Raw genomic sequence first — 22,505 nt, 5'->3', positions numbered from 1 at the left:
CAGAGGAGCCTGGCAGGTTACAGTCTGTGGGGTCGCGAAGAGTTGGACACAACTGAGTGATTAACACACAAATGCAACAAATAAATATTAATATATATGTATCCCTTCCCAAAGTCCCCTCCCTCACGTCCTAGGGATTGCTGTAGGAGTCAATGGCCTGAACAATTTCTCATAAAATTTAGTAATAGTCACTCTTTTGCTAGTCTATCCAGCTCCAAATTACATATGCCATAAGGATTCTCAATCTTTACAAATTTAGTTACAATAATCATTTAGAAAAGTGCACCAGTCTTAATGTGTATAACTCAATAAATGCTTCCATTTGTGTGCCCACTTAACTGCACCCAATTTAAAATAGAAAACATCTCCTACATCCTAGAAGACTCCCCCGTGTCACCGCTTAGGCAGTATCTCCCTTCTCCCAGAAATGACAGCTGTTCTAACTTCATTCGCTATAAATTAGTTTTACCTGTTATTTGATTTCATGCAGTTGCGTGCTCTTTTAGTCCGGTTTCTTTAACTCATTGTTATATCTTAGAGATTCATCCGTAGTTTTGGTTTAGCTTTTGAAACTATGATATTCATTTGTGTGCGTATGGGATAATTTATCATTCCATTCTTGGTGCTGTGCCTCCCAGCTTATGGGATCTCAGTTGCCTGACCTGGGACTGAATCAAGGCTTTGGCAGTGAAAGCGCTCAGTCCTAAACCTCTGGTGCTGCTGGTGGTTTAGTCACTCAATTACGTCCGACTCTTGCGACCCCATGGACTGTAGCCCACCAGGTTTCTCTGTCCGTGGGATTCTCCAGGCAAGAATAGTGGAGTGGCTTGCCATCTCCTTCTCCAGGGGATCTTCCCAACCCAGGGATTAAACCAGGGTCTCCTGTGTTGCAGGCAGATTCTTTACTGCTGAGCCACCTGGGAAGGCCAGCCTAACCACTGGACCACCAGGGAACTCTCATCTTAGTAGACATTTGGTTGTTTCCGGTTTTGAGCTGTGATGAATAAAATTGCTAAGTACATGTTTTTTATACCTGGCTGTTAGTGGACACAAGCACTCATTTCTCCTGGGTAGATATCTGGGAAGGGGATTGCTGAATCAGAAGATATGCATATGATCAGTTTTAAAGACAGTTTTTTAAGATGATTATAGTAATTTACACTCCCACCAGCTACATGTAGGTTCCAGTTGCTCCAAATTCTCACCGACACTTTATATTGTCAGCCTTATTAATTTTAGTCATTCCAGTGGGTACTAATTTAGATTTTTTAGTTCCAAACTCTCCTGATCTAGTCCTAGTGAACGGGTGGCCACACCACCAACACCGTGGGGTTTAGTTGATCTCTAACTTTGTGCACTTTTTCCTTTATCAACTTCACACCCACCTGCGGTGGTGAGATGTGATTAAGGGGTACTTAGCTCTTTTGTGGCTCAGCTGGTAAAGAATCTGCCTGCAATGCAGGAGACCCCAGTTTGACTCCTGGATCAGGAAGATCCCCTGGCGAAGGGCTAGGCTACCCACTCCAGTATTCTTGGGCTTCCCTGGTGACTCAGACGGTAAAGTATCTGCCTGCAGTGCAGGAGACCTGGGTTCGGTCCTTGGGTTGGGAAAATCCCCTGGAGGAGGGCATGGCAACCCACTCCAGTATTCTTGCCTGGCAAATCCCCATGGACAGAGGAGCCTGACGGGCTACAGTTCATGAAGTTGCAAAGAGCTGGACACGACTGATGGACTGAGCACAGCACAGCCCTTGGGTAAGAACTCTTAGCCCCTCTTTGTCACCCAGTCTCTGCCAGGTGGCTTGCAAGGATTCAAGACTGGCAGACTGACAGTTCCAGAGCAAAGTCTGCGGGCACGCTTTCTCCAATTCTAGAAAATTCTCTCATTAATGTAGGTATTAGGAAACTGCCATCACACTGAGGTTTTGTTTATTGATGACAAATTTAAGTAAATTATTAATATTTTTATTTTGTGTTTTATTGAAGGAGAGTCGATTTACAATGCTGTGTTAATTTCAGGTGCACGGCCAAGTGCTTTTCGTATATATACATGTATATGCTTCTTCAGATTCCTTCCCTGTATAGTTTATTACGTGATATTGAATACAGTTCCTGTGCTGTGTAGCAGATTCTCGTTGGTTGTCTATTTTATGCATAGTAGTGTGTATCTACTAATCTTAAGGGATAAGCCAGGAGTTTGGGGGAACTGGCATTTTTGCAGCCTCATGACAGGAGGTGGTGTCTGTTTTTGCTTACCGCTGTGTCCCAGGGGTCAGTATTTGCTCCTCTCATTGGTGAGATGCCCTGGAATGATGGGAAGGGGTAAAGGAAGCAGGAACTAGCGGCTCAGACCTGGCAGGGTGTGAGATGAATGTAGTCCACAGATGTCTGATATCAGTTCATGGCATTTAGAAATAATTAGAATTAGTTGTGTGTCTAGTTTTGTTCTTTATTTTTTAGTCTTTTTGTCTTTTTAATACAATTCATGAGGTTCTCACTGCAAGTACGCTGGGGTGGTTTGCCATTCCCTCCTCCAGTGGGTCATGTTTTGTCAGAACTCTCCAGTATGACTTGTCTGTCTTGGGTGGCCCTACACAGCGTGGTTCATAGCTTCATTGAGTTATGCAAGCCCCATCACCACGACAAGGCAGTGGTCTGGAAGACCCAGCAGTGGCCACAGGACTGGAAAAGGTCAATCACCCCAATTCCCAAGAAGGGTACTACTAAAGAATGTTCCAGTGAAGTGGAAGTCTCAGTCGTGTCTGACTCTTTGTGACCCCATGGACTATACAGTCTATGGAATTTTCCAGGCCAGAATACTGGAGTGGGTAAGCTTTCCCTTCTCCAGGGGATCTTCACAACCCAGGGATTGAATCCAGGTCTCCTGCATTGCAGGCAGATTCTTTACCAGCTGAGCCACAGGGGAAGGCCAAGAATACATTGGTGGGTAGCCTATCCCTTCTCCAGCAGATCTTCCCGAGCCAGGAATCAAACCTGGGTCTCCAGCATTGCAGGCGGATTCTTTACCAACTGAGCTATCAGGGAAGCCAGAAAGAATGTTCTAACCATCGGACAATTCTACTTATCTCCCATGCTAGAAAGGTCACGCTTAAAATCTTACATGCTAGGCTTCAGCATTATGAGAACCAAGAACTTCCAGATGTCCAAGCTGGGTTTAGGAAAGGCAGAGAAACCAAAGATTTAATTCCCAACATTTGCTGGATCAAAGAGAAAGCAAGGAAATTCCAGAAAAGAATCTATCTCTGTTTAATCAACTACGCTAAAGTCTTTGACTGTGTGGATCATGACAAATTGTGGAAAGCTCGTAAAGAGATGGGAATACCAGACCATCTTACCTGTCTTCTAAGAAAGCTGTATGAGGGTCAACAAACAACAGTTAGAACCCTGTATGGAACAACCGATCGATTCAGGATTGAGAAAGGAGTACAACAGGGCTGTCTGCTGTCACCCTGTTTGGTTAACTGATACGCTGAGCACATCATGAGAAAAGCCAGACTGCATGAGTTACAAGCTGGAATCAAGATAGATGGGAGAAACATCAACAAGCTCAGATAGGCAGATGACACCACGCTAATGGCAGGAAGCGAAGAGGAACTAAAGAGCTTCTTGATGAGGATGAAGGAGGAGAGAGGAGAGTGTAAGAGCCAGCTTAAGACTAAATATTTAAAAAACTAGGATCATGGCATCCAGCCTTATTACTTCATGGCAAATAGAAGGGGAAAAGTTGGAAGTATAGACAGATTTCCTCTTCTTGGGCTCTAAAAATCAAAATGCATAAAGCCCAACAATCCTATATCAACCCCATGTGGAGCAGATGCTGTTATTGAAAGGTTGCGACTGTGTGCTGTGAGCTACATCAGGATTTGTGACCTCTGGAGGAGAGGATTTTGATCTGAGAGATGAGGCTGGAATCATTTGTGTAATAAAATTTTATTAAAGTATAAAAAGGATAGAGGAAGCTCCTGACACAGACATCAGAAGAGGGCAGTAAGAGTGCCCCCTTGCTAGTTTTTAGCAAGGAGTTATATATCTGTTAGCAAGTTGCTAATCAGATAAAGAAGCACCTCAAAACTGAGAGAATTGCATCAGCCGCCTCTCCCACAATATGCATTTTGAGATAGTATTGGCAGAAGGTACATCATCCCCAGTCATAAAACAATTGACATGAATCTTAAAGAAAGGCAGATTTCCAAGCAAATGCATAGTTTCATTAACATAGCTTAAGAGAACATTCCCATGAGTAAGATGTACTGGTTTGTTGAGCTGTTATTGGTTCAAGGTTTGAGTCTTAGGTGGCTCAGATTTGAAGAAAGGCAGATTCCAAGGTAAATACATAATTCATTAACATAGCTTAAGAAAAACATTTCCATAAGAAAAACACTTTGGTAGGCTCAAGGTTTGAAGAAAGTTAAGTTCAGGCAGAACTAGGTGTCCTCATGGCAACAAAGAATTTAAAAGAAACCTCCTTTTAATTTTGCATAGAGAAAGAGAAAAAAAGTCGGCCCCTTACAGATTATTTCCTCCAGTTGGGGAGCCCTAGCCTTCCTACCAGAGAAGGCAATGGCACCCCACTCCAGTACTCTTGCCTGGAAAATCCCATGGACGGAGCAGCCTGGTGGGCTACACTCCATGGGGTCGCTAAGAGTTGGACACAACTGAGCGACTTCACTTTCACTCTTCACCCTCATGCATTGGAGAAGGAAATGGCAACCCACTCCAGTGTTCTTGCCTTGAGAATCCCAGGGACATGGGAGCCTGGTGGGCCGCTGTCTATGGGGTCGCACAGAGTCGGACACGACTGAAGTGACTTAGCAGCAGCAGCAGCCTTCCTACCTGTTGCCCTCTCATTATGATACTCAGTTTCCAGGTGAGAAAAATAAGAGAGAGGTTATGAAGCACAGATGGGAAATAATGGTGGCAGAGTTTGAACTTCCCAGCAGTTTAGTGTCAAAGCCAGAGCCAATTTTTTAGAGTATTAAATGAACACTTTTGATTCTACTATCTCAAGAATCAATCCTAAAGGAAATCAACCATGAATATTCATTGGAAGGACTGATGCTGAAGCTGAAGCTCCAGTACTTTGGCCACCTGATGTGAACAGCTGGCTCATTGGAAAAGACCCTGATGCTGGGAAAGATGGAAGGCAAAGGAGAAGGGGATGACAGAGGATGAGATGGTTAGATAACATCACTGAGTCAGTGGACATGAATCAGCAAACTCTGGGAGACAGTAAAGGACAGGGGAGTCTGGCATGCTATGCTGCTGCTGCTGCTAAGTCGCTTCAGTTGTGTCTGACTCTGTGTGATCCCATAGACGGCAGCCCACCAGGCTTCCCCATCCCTGAGATTCTCCAGGCCGGAACACTGGAGTGGGTTGCCATTGCCTTCTCTGCTGGCATGCTATAGTCCATGGAGCTGCAGAGTCTGACATGACTTAGTAACTGAACAACAACAAATCTCAAGAATATCACTACTTTTCAGTGCCTTTGGTAATTCAGAAATCAACTCAGGGACTTCCCTGGTGGTCTGTGGTTAAGACTTCATACTCCCAGTGTAGAGGATCCAGGGTTTGATCCTGGGTCAGGAAGTAGATCCCGTATGCCACACCTAAGAGTTCTCAAGCCACAACTGAGACCTGGCCTTGCCAAATAAGTAAATGTTGAAAAGAAATCAATTGAAAAGAGTACATGTATAGAATTATCTTTTTAAAATAAGCATGGATTATGGAATGTCCTTAAGCAGTTCAGTTCTTCAGGAACCAAAGTCCTATTTATTTTTGCTTGTTTGTTGTTTGTTCTGTTAAATTTTTATTGTCTGTGATTATCCTGGAGAAGAGCAGAGGTACAGGATTCCAGCTTGTCTTCTCAGGTCATTTTGAGCCATTTAATAAATTAGGATTTGTAGTTATCTCCAGTTCTATGTTAGCTGGTACATTAATAGTGGAGGGCAGACACACTGAAACCATACTCACAGAAAACTAGTCAATCTAATCACACTAGGAACACAGCCTTGTCTAACTCAATGAAACCAAGTCATGCCTGCGGGGCAACCCAAGACGGGTGGGTCATGGTGGAAAGGCCTGACAGAATGTGGTCCACTGGAAACGGGAATGGCAAACCACTTCAGTATTCTTGCCTTGAGAACCCCATGACCAGTATGAAAAGGCAAAATGATAGGATACTGAAAGAGGAACTCCCCAGGTCAGTAGGTGCCCAATACGCTACTGGAGATCAGTGGAGAAATAACTCCAGAAGGAATGAAAGGGTGGAGCCAAAGAAAAAACAATACCCAGCTGTGACTGGTGATTGAAGCAAGGTCCGATGCTGTAAAGAGCAATATTGCATAGGAACCTGGAATGTTAGGTCCATGAATCAAGGCAAATTGGAAGTGGCCAAACAAGAGATGGCAAGAGTGAAAGTCGACATTCTAGGAATCAGTGAACTAAAATGGACTGGAATGGGTGAATTTAACTCAGATGACCATTATATCTACTACTGTGGGCAGGAATCCCTTAGAAGAAATGTAGTAGCCATCATGGTCAACAAAAGAGTCCGAAATGCGGTACTTGGATGCAATTTCAAAAACGACAGAATGATCTCTGTTCGTTTCCAAGGCAAACCATTCAATATCACAGTAATCCAAGTCTATGCCCCAACCAGTAACGCTGAAGAAGCTGACATTAAATGGTTTTATGAAGACCTACAAGACCTTTTAGAACTAACACCCAAAAAAGATGTCCTTTTCATTATAGGGGAATGGAATACAAAAGTAGGAAGTCAAGAAACACCTGGAGTAACAGGCAAATTTGGCCTTGGAATGCGGAATGAAGCAGGACAAAGACTAATAGAGTTTTGCCAAGAAAATGCACTGGTCATAGCAAACACCTTCTTCCAACAACACAAGAGAAGACTCTACACATGGACATCACCAGATGGTCAATACCGAAATCAGATTGATTATATTTTATGCAGCCAAAGATGGAGAAGCTCTATACAGTCAACAAAAACAAGACCAGGAGCTGACTGTGGCTCAGATTATGAACTTCTTATTGCCAAATTCAGACTGAAATTAAAGAAAGTAGGGAAAACCACTAGACCATTCAGGTATGACCTAAATCAAATCCCTTATGATTATACAGTGGAAGTGAGAAATAGATTGAAGGGCCTAGATATGATAGATAGAGTGCCTGATGAACTATGGATGGAGGTTCATGACATTGTACAAGAGACAGGGATCAAGACCATCCCCATGGAAAAGAAATGCAAAAAAGCAAAATGGCTGTCTGGGGAGGCCTTACAAATAGCTGTGAAAAGAAGAGGGGTGAAAAACAAAGGAGAAAAGGAAAGATATAAGCATCTGAATGCAGAGTTCCAAAGAATAGCAAGAAGAGATAAGAAAGCCTTCTTCAGCGATCAATGCAAAGAAATAGAGGAAAACAACAGAGTGGGAAAGACTAGAGATCTCTTCAAGACAATAAAAGATACCAAGGGAACATTTCATGCAATGATGGTATCGATAAAGGACAGAAATTGTATGGACCTAACAGAAGCAGAAGATATTAAGAAGAGGTGGCCAGAATACATAGAAGAACTGTACAAAAAAGATCTTCACAACCTAGATAATCACGATAACTAATCTAGAGCCAGACATCTTGGAATATGAAGTCAAGTGGGCCTTAGAAAGCATCACTATGAACAAAGCTGGTGGAGGTGATGGCATTCCAGTTGAGATGTTTCAAATCCTGAAAGATGATGCTGTGAAAGTGCTGCACTCAATATGCCAGCAAATTTGGAAAACTCAGCAGTGGCCACAGGACTGAAAAAGGTCAGTTTTCATTCCAATCCCCAAAAAGACAATGCCAAAGAATGCTCAAACTACCACACAATTGCACTCATCTCACACACTAGTAAAGTAATGCTCAAAATTCTCCAAGCCAGGCTTCAGCAATACGTGAACCGTAAACTTCCTGATGTTCAAGCTGGTTTTAGACAAGGCAGAGGAACCAGAGATCAAATTGCCAACATCCGCTGGATCATTGAAAAAGCAAGAGAGTTCCAGAAAAACATCTATTTCTGCTTTATTGACTATGCCAAAGCCTTTGACTGTGTGGATCACAATAAACTGTGGAAAATTCTGCGAGAGATGGGAATACCAGACTACCTGACCTGCCTCTTGAGAAACCTATATGCAGGTCAGGAAGTAACAGTTAGAACTGGACAGGGAACAACAGACTGGTTCCAAATAGGAAAAGGAGTGCGTCAAGGCTGTATATTGTTATCCTGCTTATTTAACTTCTATGCAGAGTACATCATGAGAAATGCTGGGCTGGAAGAAGCACAAGCTGGAATCAAGATTGCCGGGAGAAATACCAATAACCTCAAATATGCAGATGATACCACCCTTATGGCAGAAAGTGAAGAGGAACTAAAAAGCCTCTTGATGAAAGTGAAAGTGGAGATTGAAAAAGTTGGCTTAAATAAAGCTCAACATTCAGAAAACGAAGATCATGGCATCTGGTCCCATCACTTCATGGGAAATAGATGGGGAAACAGTAGAAACAGTGTCAGACTTTATTTGGGGGGCTCCAAAATCACTGCAGATGGTGGTTGCAGCCATGAAATTAAAAGACACTTACTCCTTGGAAGAAAAGTTATGACCAACCTAGATAGTATATTCAAAAGCAGAGGCATTACTTTGCTGACTAAGGTCCGTCTAGTCAAGGCTATGGTTTTTTCTGAGGTCATGCATGGATGTGAGAGTTGGACTGTGAAGAAGGCTGAGCGCCGAAGAATTGATGCTTTTGAACTGTGGTGTTGGAGAAGACTCTTGAGAGTCCCTTGGACTGCAAGGAGATCCAACCAGTCCATTCTGAAGGAGACCAGCCCTGGAATTTCTTTGGAAGGAATGATGCTAAAGCTGAAACTCCAGTCCTTTGGCCACCTCATGAGAAGAGTTGACTCGTTGGAAAAGACTCTGATGCTGGGAGGGATGGAGGGTAGGAGGAGAGGGGGCGATAGATGATGAGATGGTTGGATGGCATCGTCTACTCAGTGGACATGAGTTTGAGCAACTTCGGGTGACAGTGAGGACAGGAAAGCCTAGCGTGCTGCAGAACACGTGGTAGCAGAGTTGGACATGACTGAGTGACTGAACATCCCATAATGAGATGGTGGTTTACTAGGCACAGATCGAGTCTTTGTTTATGTCAAATCAGTCAGATTATCTAAAGTCACAAAACATAGTTACATCACTTCCATAGTAACAAAAACAGGTAACATTTGTTAAGAGCTTCCTACCTGCCAGAGGCACCACACTATCCATTGTATATACATTTTTTTCTTTTCATTTGCAACATAAAGATACTTTTCTTCTTCTAATTCCATTTCTCACGTAATAACTTGCACCAGTCCAATATTTGAACAGCTTTTAGTGATGTACTTCTTTCCATTGAGTCATGACTATAATTGTTAGCTTTAATAAAGCAACTGCTGTGAGCAATAGAACACTGATTTTTAAACAGGATAGAACTAAACTCTGAATAAGAAACTCAGTAAGCCCAAATTTTCTTCTCAAAACAATTTAACATATATGCCCATTTTAAGACAATTCCTATTTTCTCCTGCATTGTATGCAGACCCTTTTCCATCTGAGCCACGAGGGAAGTCGTTATTTTCTCATGAGAACATCCTAAAATTGTTTTGCCCAGTTCGAAAATATGAGCTTATAGAGATGTAGGTGAATGAGACCAATGTCTACTTATAATATTTAACTTAGTTACACATAAACATTTTAAAATCTTTCATTATGTAAAAAGTATACTAAATTAGAAATTACTCTTTTTTCTCTTTCTCATGTTTTATTAAACCATTTTATTAAAAATTCTTCCCATATAGTTTCTCTGTCAGTTACTTTAGCTTTACTGAAGCCACTTCATGGAAGCATCTCACCTGGCTTTCTAGAGTATGTTATGTTCACTTTTAAGTCTGTTTTTGAAGACTGTCCTTGTACATTTTATGTTCAGCTTCAAAAACCCTTTTCCTCACTTTTCTTCTAAGAATATTTTTATGGTTTCCACTGTGTAATCACAAATGTATTGTTTGTAAAAGTGATTGTTACAAGTCTTATTTCAAGGTGTGTGCTCAGGTGCTTCAGTCATGTTTAACTCCTTGCGGCCCTGGGGACTGTAGCCCTCCAGGCTCCTCTGTCCATGGGGATTCTCCAGGCAAGAATACTGGAGTGGGGTGCCACGCCCTCCTCCAGGGGAGCTTCCCACCCCAGGGATTAAACTCTTGTCTCTTCTGTCTCCTGCACTGGCAGGCAGGTTCTTAACCATTAGTGCCACTGTTTCATGGCAGCTAACATTTTAAATTGTAATAATGTCTGTTAGAGTTCCTTACCACCAAACTCCCCAGCCCTTTTTTTTTTCCTTTTTAAACTCATCTGCTGGGTGACCTCCACAAACAACCCATAAATACCTTAAATTAACTCTCTGACTGGGTGTTAATACAATGCTGTTCAAAGTTAAGTAATGGAGAGGGTCTTCCAAATATGAGAAACTTTGTAAAGACTTAGGAAGATTCAAATTTAGGAATACTCTTTTCTGAGGACTAATTTTGAAAAAAAGAAAAACCCCACATGCCAGGGGCCAGCATGAGGAATCCCAGCTGTGATAAGGTCGTGCGGAAGGAAGCCTGACAAAACGCAAGGGCGTGATCAGGCTTCAGGGGTTCCCTCTGGAATTTCCTGAGCATCCACTGCCCAAGACCAGAGTCTGCCTGCTTTACTGTGTTATGCTTTCCACCTACTCTTCTGTCATTAACAGGGGGCTGTGCCCCCACCACCTTTTTCTGGAAAAAAAATTAATTTAGAGCTTTTAGATAATAAATTTCCTGGGCATAATATGAGTGTTTCAATCCAAAAACCCCTCTGATGGCTTTCTAGCCTGCCTGCAGGACGCATACAGCTGCGCATGTGATTGTTTGAGGCCTCCTGATGGCAGGAGGCACAGGAAGCTTAAAACATCCTAGGAATGTAGGGGCTTCCGAGGAATCAAAAGCACTAGAATAGGACTGATTAAAGGTTTTATTTGTTGAGCCAATACTTTCTGCCAAATTTTCATATCTTTTATTTGTTGATATAGTTGGTATATAGAAAAAACAAGTAGCAACATTAGATTTTTGAGTTAAGTACCTTCTTTGTTATAACCCACTGTGCCTTTGTTCTATAGAGATGTAACTTTAGTGCTTTAAGGAGATGCAGATTAAAGAAAAACACTTCAGGGGAAATGAGATTAACATTCATTAAGAAGGAGAGCCAAAAAGTGTTAACAGGCCTCTTGGCCAGAAGATAATGTAAATCACCTGAGACCTTTTGTAAACAGAAAGATATACAGAAAGAGTCTGGGCTGCTAACGCTGCATAATTTTGTATTACCCATTGATCTCTATGTATAATCATAAAGGTATAAAAGGCCTTTCTAGACAATAGAGGCCAGGCAAGTCATTGGAAGGACTGGTCTCCCCCGTGTCTCCTCTCTAATTTCTGGCTGAATTCCCATCTGGGGCGTGGAGGCTCACCATGTATACTTACTTGTCCTGGCTTCTAAGATTCGTAAGAGAGAGAGCCCAAGGCAGGGCACTCTCTGATATTCAAACGTGTGCTGGCGGCCTAACGTAGATGGTGCAAGCTCCTTGTCTGGAACTTTATTGGTTTTCCACGTAAACCAAGTTAATCAGCCTCTTTTCTCCACTTAATTTTCCTACTACACTAGTTCTTCCTAATCTAATCTTATATTAATAAATAAATAAGTTTTTCCCTCGCCAACGCCATCCCCGCTTCGAATTCCCTGGATCCACCAGGGCTGGACCCCGGCACCCACACAATCATATCTGTACATCAAGTGAAACTTTAGAAACTAAAAATAGAAGTCATAGGAGTGGGGGGTCTTTTCCTTCACACTCTTCTTTCTAATTTTTAGCTGTGATGAAATACACATAATATCAACCTTGTGTCGCCTCCACTTTTAAACGTTCGGCTCAGTGGGGGTGAGTGCCCGCATGCTGTGCAGTCATCCCCACCATCCTCTCCGGAAAGCTTTCCATTTTGCAAGCTGGAACTCTGTACCTACTAAATGCTAACTCCCCATCTCCTCTCTGCTCACCCCTGGCAGCCACTATTCCTCTCTGTCTCTCTGAAGCTGACTACCCTAAGTGCCTCATTAAACAGAATCATACCATGTTTTTGTCTTATTTCCCCCAGCGCAATTGTTACTGAATGCAAGTCTGTGTGCCCAATGCACAGTGAGGCCCAACAAACCAAAAGCCAGCTTGGAGCTGAGAAAGGTTTATTTCAAGGCCCTCCAAGAAGACAAGTGGCTCAGGACCCCCAAATCCTGAACTCCTCAAAGGGTTGGAGGTGTACTGGAACCCACATCTGTCTGGAGCCAGAACCTGGGCTTGTCTTATTATCTCTGGCTGTCTGTTAGGTGTAAAACACCTCATTTGCCTTCTCCATGCAATTTGAGGAGTACTTCCAATGTAGCATTTCATGTATATTCATTGCAGCAATCCTACAAATGATTCAAAGAATCAGTAGAATCAGTACTATCCAGATTCATCATATTTTATCAGAGGAGGAAACTAATTTACAGAGTAATGTACTCACAAAACAAGCAGAATTGGTGTTACTGAGTCCAAGCTTATGCTGCTCACCTCATGACAGGCCCATAAATTTAGAGATGAGTTTCTGGGGCAAGGAATAGCAACTTTATTTGTACAGCTGGCAGACCGAGAAGAGAGTGGACTCATGTCCCAAAGAACTGTCTTGCCTGAGGTAGAATTCTGGCTTCTTTTATGCTGAAAGGGGAAGGAGTAAAGTCAAACACCTGCAGGTTCCTGTCAGCTTCCAGAGGGGATGTGTTAGCTTATTCCCCCTGCAGCCACCCACAGGTGAGCCTGGTCAGGAGGTTTCCTGCTGAAAGTTTGCAGCAGCGAGCTGTGAGCCATGCCAGGATTCATGACCTCTGGAGGAGAGGATTTTGATCTGGGGTCAGAGATGAGGCTTGATCACTTGAAACTTTTGTGTTCAGTTCAGTTCAGTTTCTCAGTCGTGTCCGACTCTTTGCGACCCCATGAATCGCAGCACGCCAGGCCTCCCTGTTCATCACCATCTCCCGGAGTTCACTCAGACTCACGTCCATTGAGTCAGTGATGCCATCCAGCCATCTCATCCTCTGTCGTCCCCTTCTCCTCCTGCCCCCAATCCCCCGCAGCATCAGAGTTTTTCCCAATGAGTCAACTCTTCTCATGAGGTGGCCAAAGTACTGGAGTTTCAGCTTTGGCATCATTCCTTCCAAAGAAATCCCAGGGCTGATCTCCTTCAGAATGGACTGGTTGGATCTCCTTGCAGTCCAAGGGACTCTCAGGAGTCTTCTCCAACACCACAGTTCAAAAGCATCAATTCTTCGGCGCTCAGCCTTCTTCACAGTCCAACTCCCACATCCATACATGACCACGGGAAAAACCATAGCCTTGACTAGACGGACCTTAGTCGGCAAAGTAATGTCTCTGCTTTTGAATATACTATTTAGGTTGGTCATAACTTTTCTTCCAAGGAGTAAGTGTCTTTTAATTTCATGGCTTCAATCACCATCTGCAGTGATTTTGGAGCTCCCCAAAATAAAGTCTGACACTGTTTCCACTGTTTCTCCATCTATTTCCCATGCAGTGATTGGACCTGATGCCATGATCTTCGTTTTCTGAATGTTGAGCTTTAAGCCAACTTTTTCGCTCTCCACTTTCACTTTCATCAAGAGGCTTTTTAGCTCCTCTTTACTTTCTGCCGTAAGGGTGGTGTCATCTGCATATCTGAGGTGATTGATATTTCTCTTGGCAATCTTGATTCCAGCTTGTGTTTCTTCCATTTGTGTAATAAAGTTTTATTAAAGTATATAGATATATATAGATAGAGGAAGCTTCTGACACAGGCATAAGAAGGGGGCAAAAAGAGTGCCCCCCTTGCTAGTTTTTATCAAGGAGTTATATATCTGCTAAAGAATCACCTCAAAACTGAGAGAGATGCATCAGGCGCCTCTCCCACAACATGCATTTTGAGATAGCATTGGCACAAGGTGAGTCATCCCTGGCCGTAGAACAACTGACATGAATCTTAAAGAAAGGCAGATTTCCAAGCAAATGCATTGTTTCATTAACATAGCTTAAGAGAACATTTCCATGAGTAAGATGTACTGGTTTGTTGAGCCATTATCCGTTGATGCTTTGGGTCTTAGGCAGAACCTACTGGAAGAAAGGCAGATTCCAAGGCAAATACATAGTTTACTAACATAGCTTAAGAAGAACATTTCCATAAGAAAAATGCATTGGTTAGCTAAAGGTTTGAGAAAAGTTAAGTTTAGGCAGAACCAGGTGTCATCATGATAGCACAGGATTTAAAAGGAACCTTTTAATTTTGTATAGAGAAGGGGAAAAAAATCTGACATTTGTGGTTTGTGCAGGAGACACAGGAGACCTGGGTTAGATCCCTGGGTTGGAAAGGTCCCTGGAGGAGGAAATGGCAAACCCATTCCAGTACTCTTGCCTGGGAAATCCCATGGACAGAGGAGCCTGGCGGGCTACAGTCCATGGGATTGCAGAGTCAGACGCGACTGAGCATGCATATACAGGCAGGGGAGGTAGGGTTCCCTGAGAGAGGCCACTATGTCCAATTTATAGGCGACATCCTTTAGCGATTTACTTGTCTGTATGGGGGTATGTGTTAGGCCACTTCAGTCAGGTCTGACTCTTTGCAGACTTATAGACTATAGCCTGCCCGCTGGGCTCCTCTGTCCATGGGAGTCTCCAGGCAAGAATGCCAAGTGGGCTGCCTTTCCCTCCTCCAGGGGATCTTCCAGACCCAGGGATCGAACCTGCATCTCTCTATCTCCTGGATTGGCAGGCAGGTTCTTTACCACTAGCACCACCTGGAAAGCCCTATACTTGTAACAGAATACAAAGTTTGTTCTCTATTACAATAGGACCCAATCCCAGGTCCTTTCATTCTAGACCCAGAGTACCTCTCACTTTCCCACGTTCCCTTTTACTGTCCTGGGCAGTGTATGTAGGGAAGTTATCTGGCCTCATTAAGTCAAAGTCAGCTGTTCATGTTTGCAGACCCTCTTTTGATGAAAGCCTCATGGGATATACACCTCTTGCTACTTTACCTTGAATCAGTTTGGCAAAAGGCATGATATTTACCATCCCCCTTTGCCTCCAGTATTAGATCAAGAGATCATATTAGTTAGTATTAGTTAGTTAGTTAGTAGGATTCAAAAAGTCTTGATTGAATGATCCTGTGTGCCAGGCAGTGTGCTTATGGCTGGAAACCCAGAGACAAAGAAGTGAGACGTTGTCCTTGTCTCTAAGAACTCCTACTACAGCCGGAATATAACACAGGAAACAGATAGCGACACAGTATAGCAGAAATAGCCTCTCAGGAGAAGAGGTGATATGTGGTCTGCAGCTTAGGGGTGAGCGGGATTTCACCAAGAGGAGAGAGTTAAACTGTGATTTATTCTCTGTGGAGCACAGGGAAACACTCGTCTAGTTTCAGCTGCCTGGAGGAAGTGTTCAAGCACACCTTCTGTTTTGTTTGAGTGCTTAAGTTTCCCAGTGTGGCTTGACTGAATGGATTAAAAATCTAGATATCTTGGATTTGCATGCTTTGGAGTCAGCAGTGTGGGCAGTTGCTGGATGAACATTCTGATTGCCTTGCAGGTGATCCAGCTGGGCCTTAGAGGACGTGAAAGGACTTGCAAGGATCCTGTAGTATTTTAGTCATTCGGATGGCCGTTATCACTAGTTGGAGCCGATTGGGGGGTGGTTGAGATAGCTGCTGGATTGTCTCTGTGTGTGTCATTATTCCACAGGGAGAAAGAGGCCCCTGAGGGCTTTCTGGACCCCGAGGTGAGGAAGGTTGCTGGGGTGCGCGAGGTCCCAAGGTGAGTGTGGCCTTGAGCTGCAGCATTCTTTCCTTGCCTCTGTTTTATCCCTTGAATTTAAGGAAAATCTTCATTCTTCAACATAGCTGTGGTGTTTTCACTCTTTCTCACAGGGAGGGTTTCCTGGAAGTAGAAGTAGAGCCTGAGCAAAGGAATCCAATGTAAATAGTTTGTGGGAGGGGACCAAAGTAAACACAGGTAGTGGAGTGTGAGACGTGGAGAAGCGAGATGGAAGGGACTGCTGCTGCTGCTGCTGCTGAGTCGCCTCAGTCGTGTCCGACTCTGTGCGACCCCATAGACGGCAGCCCACCAGGCTCCCCCGTCCCTGGGATTCTCCAGGCAAGAACACTGGAGTGGGCTGCCATTTCCTTCTCCAGTGCATGAAAGTGAAAAGTGAAAGTGAAGTCACTCAGTTGTGTCCGATTCTTTGCGACCCCATGGACGGCAGCCCACCAGGCTCCTCTGTCCATGGGATTTTCCAGGCAAGAGTACTGGAGTGGGGTGCCATGCCTTAAGGGAAGGTGGCCTCAAAAGGCTGCCTTGCTGTTCAGTAACCACTGTGGGTGGACGGAGCTTAATTCTGCCGGGGAACGGTGGGAGCCAGCGTGGAACAAACGTGCACTTCAGTTTTATCCCACTCGAGGGTGAGGGGGTGGGGCTATTCAGGCACCCAAATGCTGTCAGGCATTTGCTGAGGGCTGCTCTCAAGGGGCATTAATTCCCCAGTACTTCTGGACAGACTTGTGTGTGGACAGGCTCTGGTTCCAGGAAAGAACCCTCAGGAGAAGAGTCACAGAACTGGCAGCTGGAGGCAGGCTTGAGATCCTTAAAACATTAAAGGCTGATGGGTGGGGCATCGTTGCCTTAAATGTTTCTTAACTTTCCAGATTTAGACAGTCTCCTTCAGTAAGGCTAGAAAGTCTTGTCTGCAACTTCAGAGTCCTATAGAGTTTTTCTGATCACAATGACCATATTCTGCATATTCTAATGTTTCTCTTTCAATGAATTTATCCTGTTGCTCCTGGAAGCCTTCTCATGCTTGTTATTCAGTGTATTCTCATTTTTAAGTGGCAAAATATGATTGTTATAAGTGGAAAGTCACTACTTTTTCCAGCTCAGCCCTTACCGTGTGAGGAGTGGCAAGGTGCAATTTTCTTCACATCATAGGTGCAGGGAAGTGGTAGTGATCAGAAGGCTGCAACGTCCATTATGGTTACTTGAGGAGGAATCTTCATTTTGATCTAAAAAATTACATTTTCTTGAAATTAGGGACATATGGTTCTCTAAGTGAAACAATAGTTTAAAAGTCTCATTCAATCTTACTCATTTTTATTTCTTCTTAACTTTAGGGAGCAAGAGGATTTTCAGGAGAAAAAGTGAGTGACCTTCCTTACTCTTTTTAAGCTGGAGAACTGATTCTTTGGGAAACACAATAGCAAATTCACTTGTTTTTCCTTCCTTGAGTGAGGTGGGACTTAAAGCTTTCAGAAAAGGGAATATGTCAGATGCTATTAATGGCCAAACTGCCACGCTAATGAATGGCTAATTGTAAGGCATGTATTTCAGTCTTACGGCCTGGGTCTATATGATAACTTTTAAGCCTTGCTAATTCTGTAAAAATTGAGCCATCTGTTTGTCATGTTTATTTGGAAGAGTTGGTCCTGAATTCAAGGCGTGGTCAGGAAGGTCTGGTCAAGCTCGGTGTCAAGTAGGAGAGAGATGCTAGCACATGGCTGCAAAGGAGCTGGCATCGTAGGGTATGACTGTATTCAGAAGCAAAGTATCCATTTGCTTGTCCATTCATTCAGAAAAATTTATTAGATACCTTCTGTGTTCCCCACATTACCCTTGGGAATGGTTACAAAGTGGTGAAAAGTCAAACAATGGCTGCTGCTGCTGCTGCTGCTGCTGCTAAGTCACTTCAGTCATGTCTGACTCTGTGCGACCCCATAGACAGCAGCCTACCAGGCTCCCCCGTCCCTGGGATTCTCCAGGCAAGAACACTGGAGTGGGTTGCCATTTCCTTCTCCAATGCAGGAAAGTGGAAAGTGAAAGTGAAGTCGCTCAGTCACTTCCGACTCTTAGCTACCCCATGGACTGCAGCCTACCAGGCTGCTCTGTCTATGGGATTTTCCAGGCAAGAGGACTGGAGTGGGGTGCCATTGATAGAACTCCTTTACTCAGGTCTCCTGGTTCTGATCCACCCCTATAGCCTGTGCCCAACACAGCATGTAGTTTTAGTCCAGCAGTTTCATGTGTTCATATTCATTCTCTAACTCAGCCATATGTTTGCTAAAAAAATGCCTGAAACTTGATTTGCTCGTGTGACCAGTAGGAGTAAATCAACCAACCATCCCACATATGTGACATGCATCTTATTCTGCTTGCAGAACTTCAAATATTTTTCTTCAAAAGATGCTTTATAAACTCTTTTCTTCAAAAGAGTTTCCCTGGTGGCTCAGATGGTAAAGCGTCTGCCTACAATGCAGGAGACCTGGGTTCAATCCCTGGATTGGGAAGATCCCCTGGAGAAGGAAACGGCAACCCACTCCAGTACTCTTGCTTGGAAAACCCCAAGGATGGAGGAGCCTGGTAGGCTACAGTCCATGGGGTCGCAAAGAGTTGGACATGACTGAGCGACTTCATTCACTGAGATAGTTGGCAAAATGAACGATCCATAATTTGAAAGTGATGGAATGCTTGATGAATACAGCTGCCAGTTTTTACTTTCATCACTAGTTAGCCCCAGTGTTTCAGTTCTTTTCTAAAGAAGTTTTTTTTTTTTAAGTCTTTCAAAATGCATACACGCTCATTTAATTCCTACTTCTTCTGGAATCATCCAAGTTTCCGTTATGCAGATTAATTCAGGGATATTTGCCAGTCTTTTTAAACTAAAAAAATAGTCAGTGGCATATTCTCAGGTTGCTTTTGTGTGCCTTAGCTTCAGAATAAAAGAATGTAAAACTATGAAAAAAAAAAAAGATACCCAACGGCAAAAGGACCAACGTTAGCATGTAGACAACCTGTGAGGAATGTTTCATTCAGTCTTGTGAGGGAGTTACAGTACTTCTTCCAGTGTAAAAATTTTAAAGGAAGTCTTTCTGTCCATTCAAAATCTGAGTTCCTTTTCTTTAACAGCTGAGCTGTCAGGAAAAACAGTACATAGAGCTACTATCCACCTCCGGAAGAAAATAATTACTGCTTTTTAATGCTTGAATGCAGTATATAAATGTTGTTTCAGGAGGTCTAGATTCTTGTACCAACTGAGAACAAACTTAGCGAAGAAATTAACATCAGAACAAGAACACGTACCCTGGTCCTCTTTGCCTAATGTTCTCATCTTTCTTTGCACCGCAGGGCAACCCTGGTGAGGAGGGTGCTGATGGCTTGCACGGAGACCAGGTACACAAAGTCTTCATTCTGTGTCCCCAGCCCCTCTCTGCCCCCACTAGTGTGGCATTAACAGTCTCTACGGTTGTCACAATTGGTCTGGAAATGTAAGGAAAGACGCATGCTTAACGATGTTGAAAGTTAGTTTACATATTTGCTATTATCTTCAAAACACAAGGGCCTTAGAAACTGAACTCCCATTTCACATATTATTGTCCAGGGTTTTAGTTCTGTCTTTTTATTTTGTTAATTTCTACTAAATGAGACTTTGTTATAATTATGGTTTCATTTAGTTGATCCTTATCTGGCTTTACCCTCATTTCTGTTGCTATCACTGATACCTTCAAAGGAACATGAAAAGATGGTGTTTCTTTTGCTTAAGGTACACCTTTTGGAGTTTTTCTTTAATAAAGCTTGTAAACCTCCTTGGTTGTTTTTTAATCTGAAAAAAATAATCTCATGATTTCACACTTTTACTTGAAAGATTGTTCTTTGGTAAACTATTTTCTCTCGGACCTTGGAAATGTGATTTTTGTATTCTCCTGGGCTTCTATTGCCTTCTCTCCTTTGCTTTTGCTGTTAAGAAGTTATCCATCAAGCTGAAAGCTTACCCCAGCTCACCTCCCCACTGCCAGGACCACCATGCCTGGCCTCCCCTTGAACACTCCACCGTGGCCAGTCCTGTTTTCACCTTATAAAGACGGTGGTGTGGGATCGCTGTAATCTTTAGACTAATGGCTGTCTGAAACATTGCCTCCACCTATAATATGCTTGCAGTATTCTGTGATGATTTGACAGAGAAGGACACCTGTGTTCCTCCTTCTCAAATATTTTGAGTGGTGCCTCAAAGGGCACCCAACGCCTCTACTCTGGAAAAAGACATTGATTCAGTGCAGTTTCCAATCAATGAACAATGCTTTGAATTGATCAACCTCAGAAACACATGCTGCTGTGATTCCATGCTGCAGCCTTGAACTCCCACCAGAGGTTCTGGGAGAATGTCCTGGCATACAAGGCCCAACCCAGAAAGAAGGAAAACTTGTTGACCTGTCTGGGAGACCGTTTCCACAGCATTGCCACTCTGGAGAAGGTTAGTGTGAACCCACCAAAGAAGTGCATTTCAAGGTTGAGGCACGAAAGCGATCTCTTAGACAATTACATGCAGCAGGATGCTCATGAACGTTTAAATCATTTGCTGAATGGGAACATCCTGCAGGGAGAGAAGAAACTAAATGGGAGGTTAAAAAATGGCAGTGTGAAGGAACTGCTGCTGCTGCTGCTGCTAAGTCGTTTCAGTCGTGTCCGACTCTGTGCGACCCCACAGACGGCAGCCCACCAGGCTCCCCCGTCCCTGGGATTCTCCAGGCAAGAACACTGGAGTGGGTTGCCATTGCCTTCTCCAATGCATGAAAGTGAAAAGTGAAAGTGAAGTCTCTTTGTCGTATCTGACTCTTAGCGACCCCATGGACTGCAGCCTACCAGCAGAGAATGATAAACCAGAACTCACTTGTGTCCATGAGATTTCTCAGGGAGCACTCACCCATGAAACTTGATGCTTGAGCTGTGAAACTGTTTGTAGCAAAAGATGAAGATTTTCTTGACCTTTGTGTGCATGTGGAGCAGAATATATCTATTGCTGCCTGTCTGAGAGACTTCAGCAACACAGAGGCACTGTTGTGGACAGGAACTTTGTCATGCAGCAGGTTGCAGGCCCAGCAAAGGATGCGCGTCAGAAAGCTGCCCATGACTTTGGCCTTGCACGTTGAGTGGTGCAAGTATGTGGAGCAGCTCCATGTACACCGAAGGATCTTAGCAGGTGCTCTTCCTGCTGGGACTGCAGCTCTCCAACGCCTGCAGTGACATGGAGCATCTGGACTGCGTGTATGCCCTGGTTGTGGTGGCGGTCCACCGGGGCAGCGCTCCTAATCATGGCTTTATGTCCATTTTACTGTGGTGAAAAGTCATGGCTTCTAGCTTTTGGTTGATGATGACGTGGTAGAGAAAATGGGTGCCCAAGCTACTGAAGAATTCTATGGCCTGACTTCAGATATAAAAAAATTCAGAATCTGGATATATTTTATTCTATCCATCAAGATAATAACTTAAAGGACTGTGGGACTCATCGGAATGGGGGGAAATGTTCAAAGCACTCTGAGCTGCAGACGTTTCTCTGCAGACACCCATCCCCCCCCAGAGGCCCACCAGCAGTGTACTCTGAGTCTCGGGGGTCTGGCTGTGTGACTCCTCCGCCTTCCTCCTAGCTCCCCTTCATTTTCCTACATGCAGCCCTACTCGTGGTTTTAAGTTAGTCTGAGGTAGTGTTAACTGCAGTCAGATCGTAGTAAGGTTTAGACGAATGACATTTGCTAATTTTAGAATTGAAATCAAGATTGCTGGGAGAAATATTAACAACCTCAGATATGCAGATGATACTACTCTAATCTAGTCAAAGTTATGGTTTTTCCGTAGCTATATATAGATGTGAGAGTTGGACTATAAACAAGGCTGAATGCCGAAGAATTGATGCTTTTGAATTGTGATGTTGGAGAAAACTCTTGAGAGTCCCTTGGACATCAAGAAAATCAAACGAGTCCATCCTAAAGGAAATCAGTCTTGAATATTCATTGAAAGGACTGACGCTGAAGCTGAAGCTGAAGCTCCAATACCTTGCCCACCTGATGAAGAATTAACTCCCTGGAAAAGACCCTGATGCTGGGAAAAATTGAAGGTAGAAGGAGAAGGGGACGACAGAGGATGAGATGGTTGGATGGCGTCACTGACTCAATGGACATGAGTTTGAGCAAGCTCCAGGAGTTGATGATAGACAGGGAAGGCTGGCGTGCTGCAGTCCATGGGGTTGCAAAGAGTTGGACGCAACTGAGTGACTGAACTGAACTAAATTGAATGGCAGAAAGAGAAGAGAAACTAAGGAGCCTCTTCATGAAAGTGAAAGAGGAGAGGGAAAAAGCTGGCTTAAAGCTCAACATTCAAAAAACTAAGATCATGGCATTTGGTCCCATCTCTTCACGGCAAATAGATGGGGAAAAAGTTGCAGACTTTATTTTCTTGGGCTCCAGTATCACTGTGGTTGGTGACTGCAAC

At 43.6% G+C, this 22,505-nt stretch overlaps 1 pseudogene; it reads left to right on the top strand.

Annotated features, from left to right (window-relative positions):
* LOC102181342 overlaps window positions 1–21,501 on the top strand; it is a 51,288-nt pseudogene extending 29,787 nt beyond the window's left edge.

Source organism: Capra hircus, chromosome 1, assembly GCF_001704415.2.
Source record: "Capra hircus breed San Clemente chromosome 1, ASM170441v1, whole genome shotgun sequence".
NCBI classification, from domain to species: Eukaryota; Metazoa; Chordata; class Mammalia; order Artiodactyla; family Bovidae; genus Capra; species Capra hircus.
Note: the sequence above shows the minus strand (reverse complement) of the source record. Positions and strands in the feature narration are given on the sequence as shown.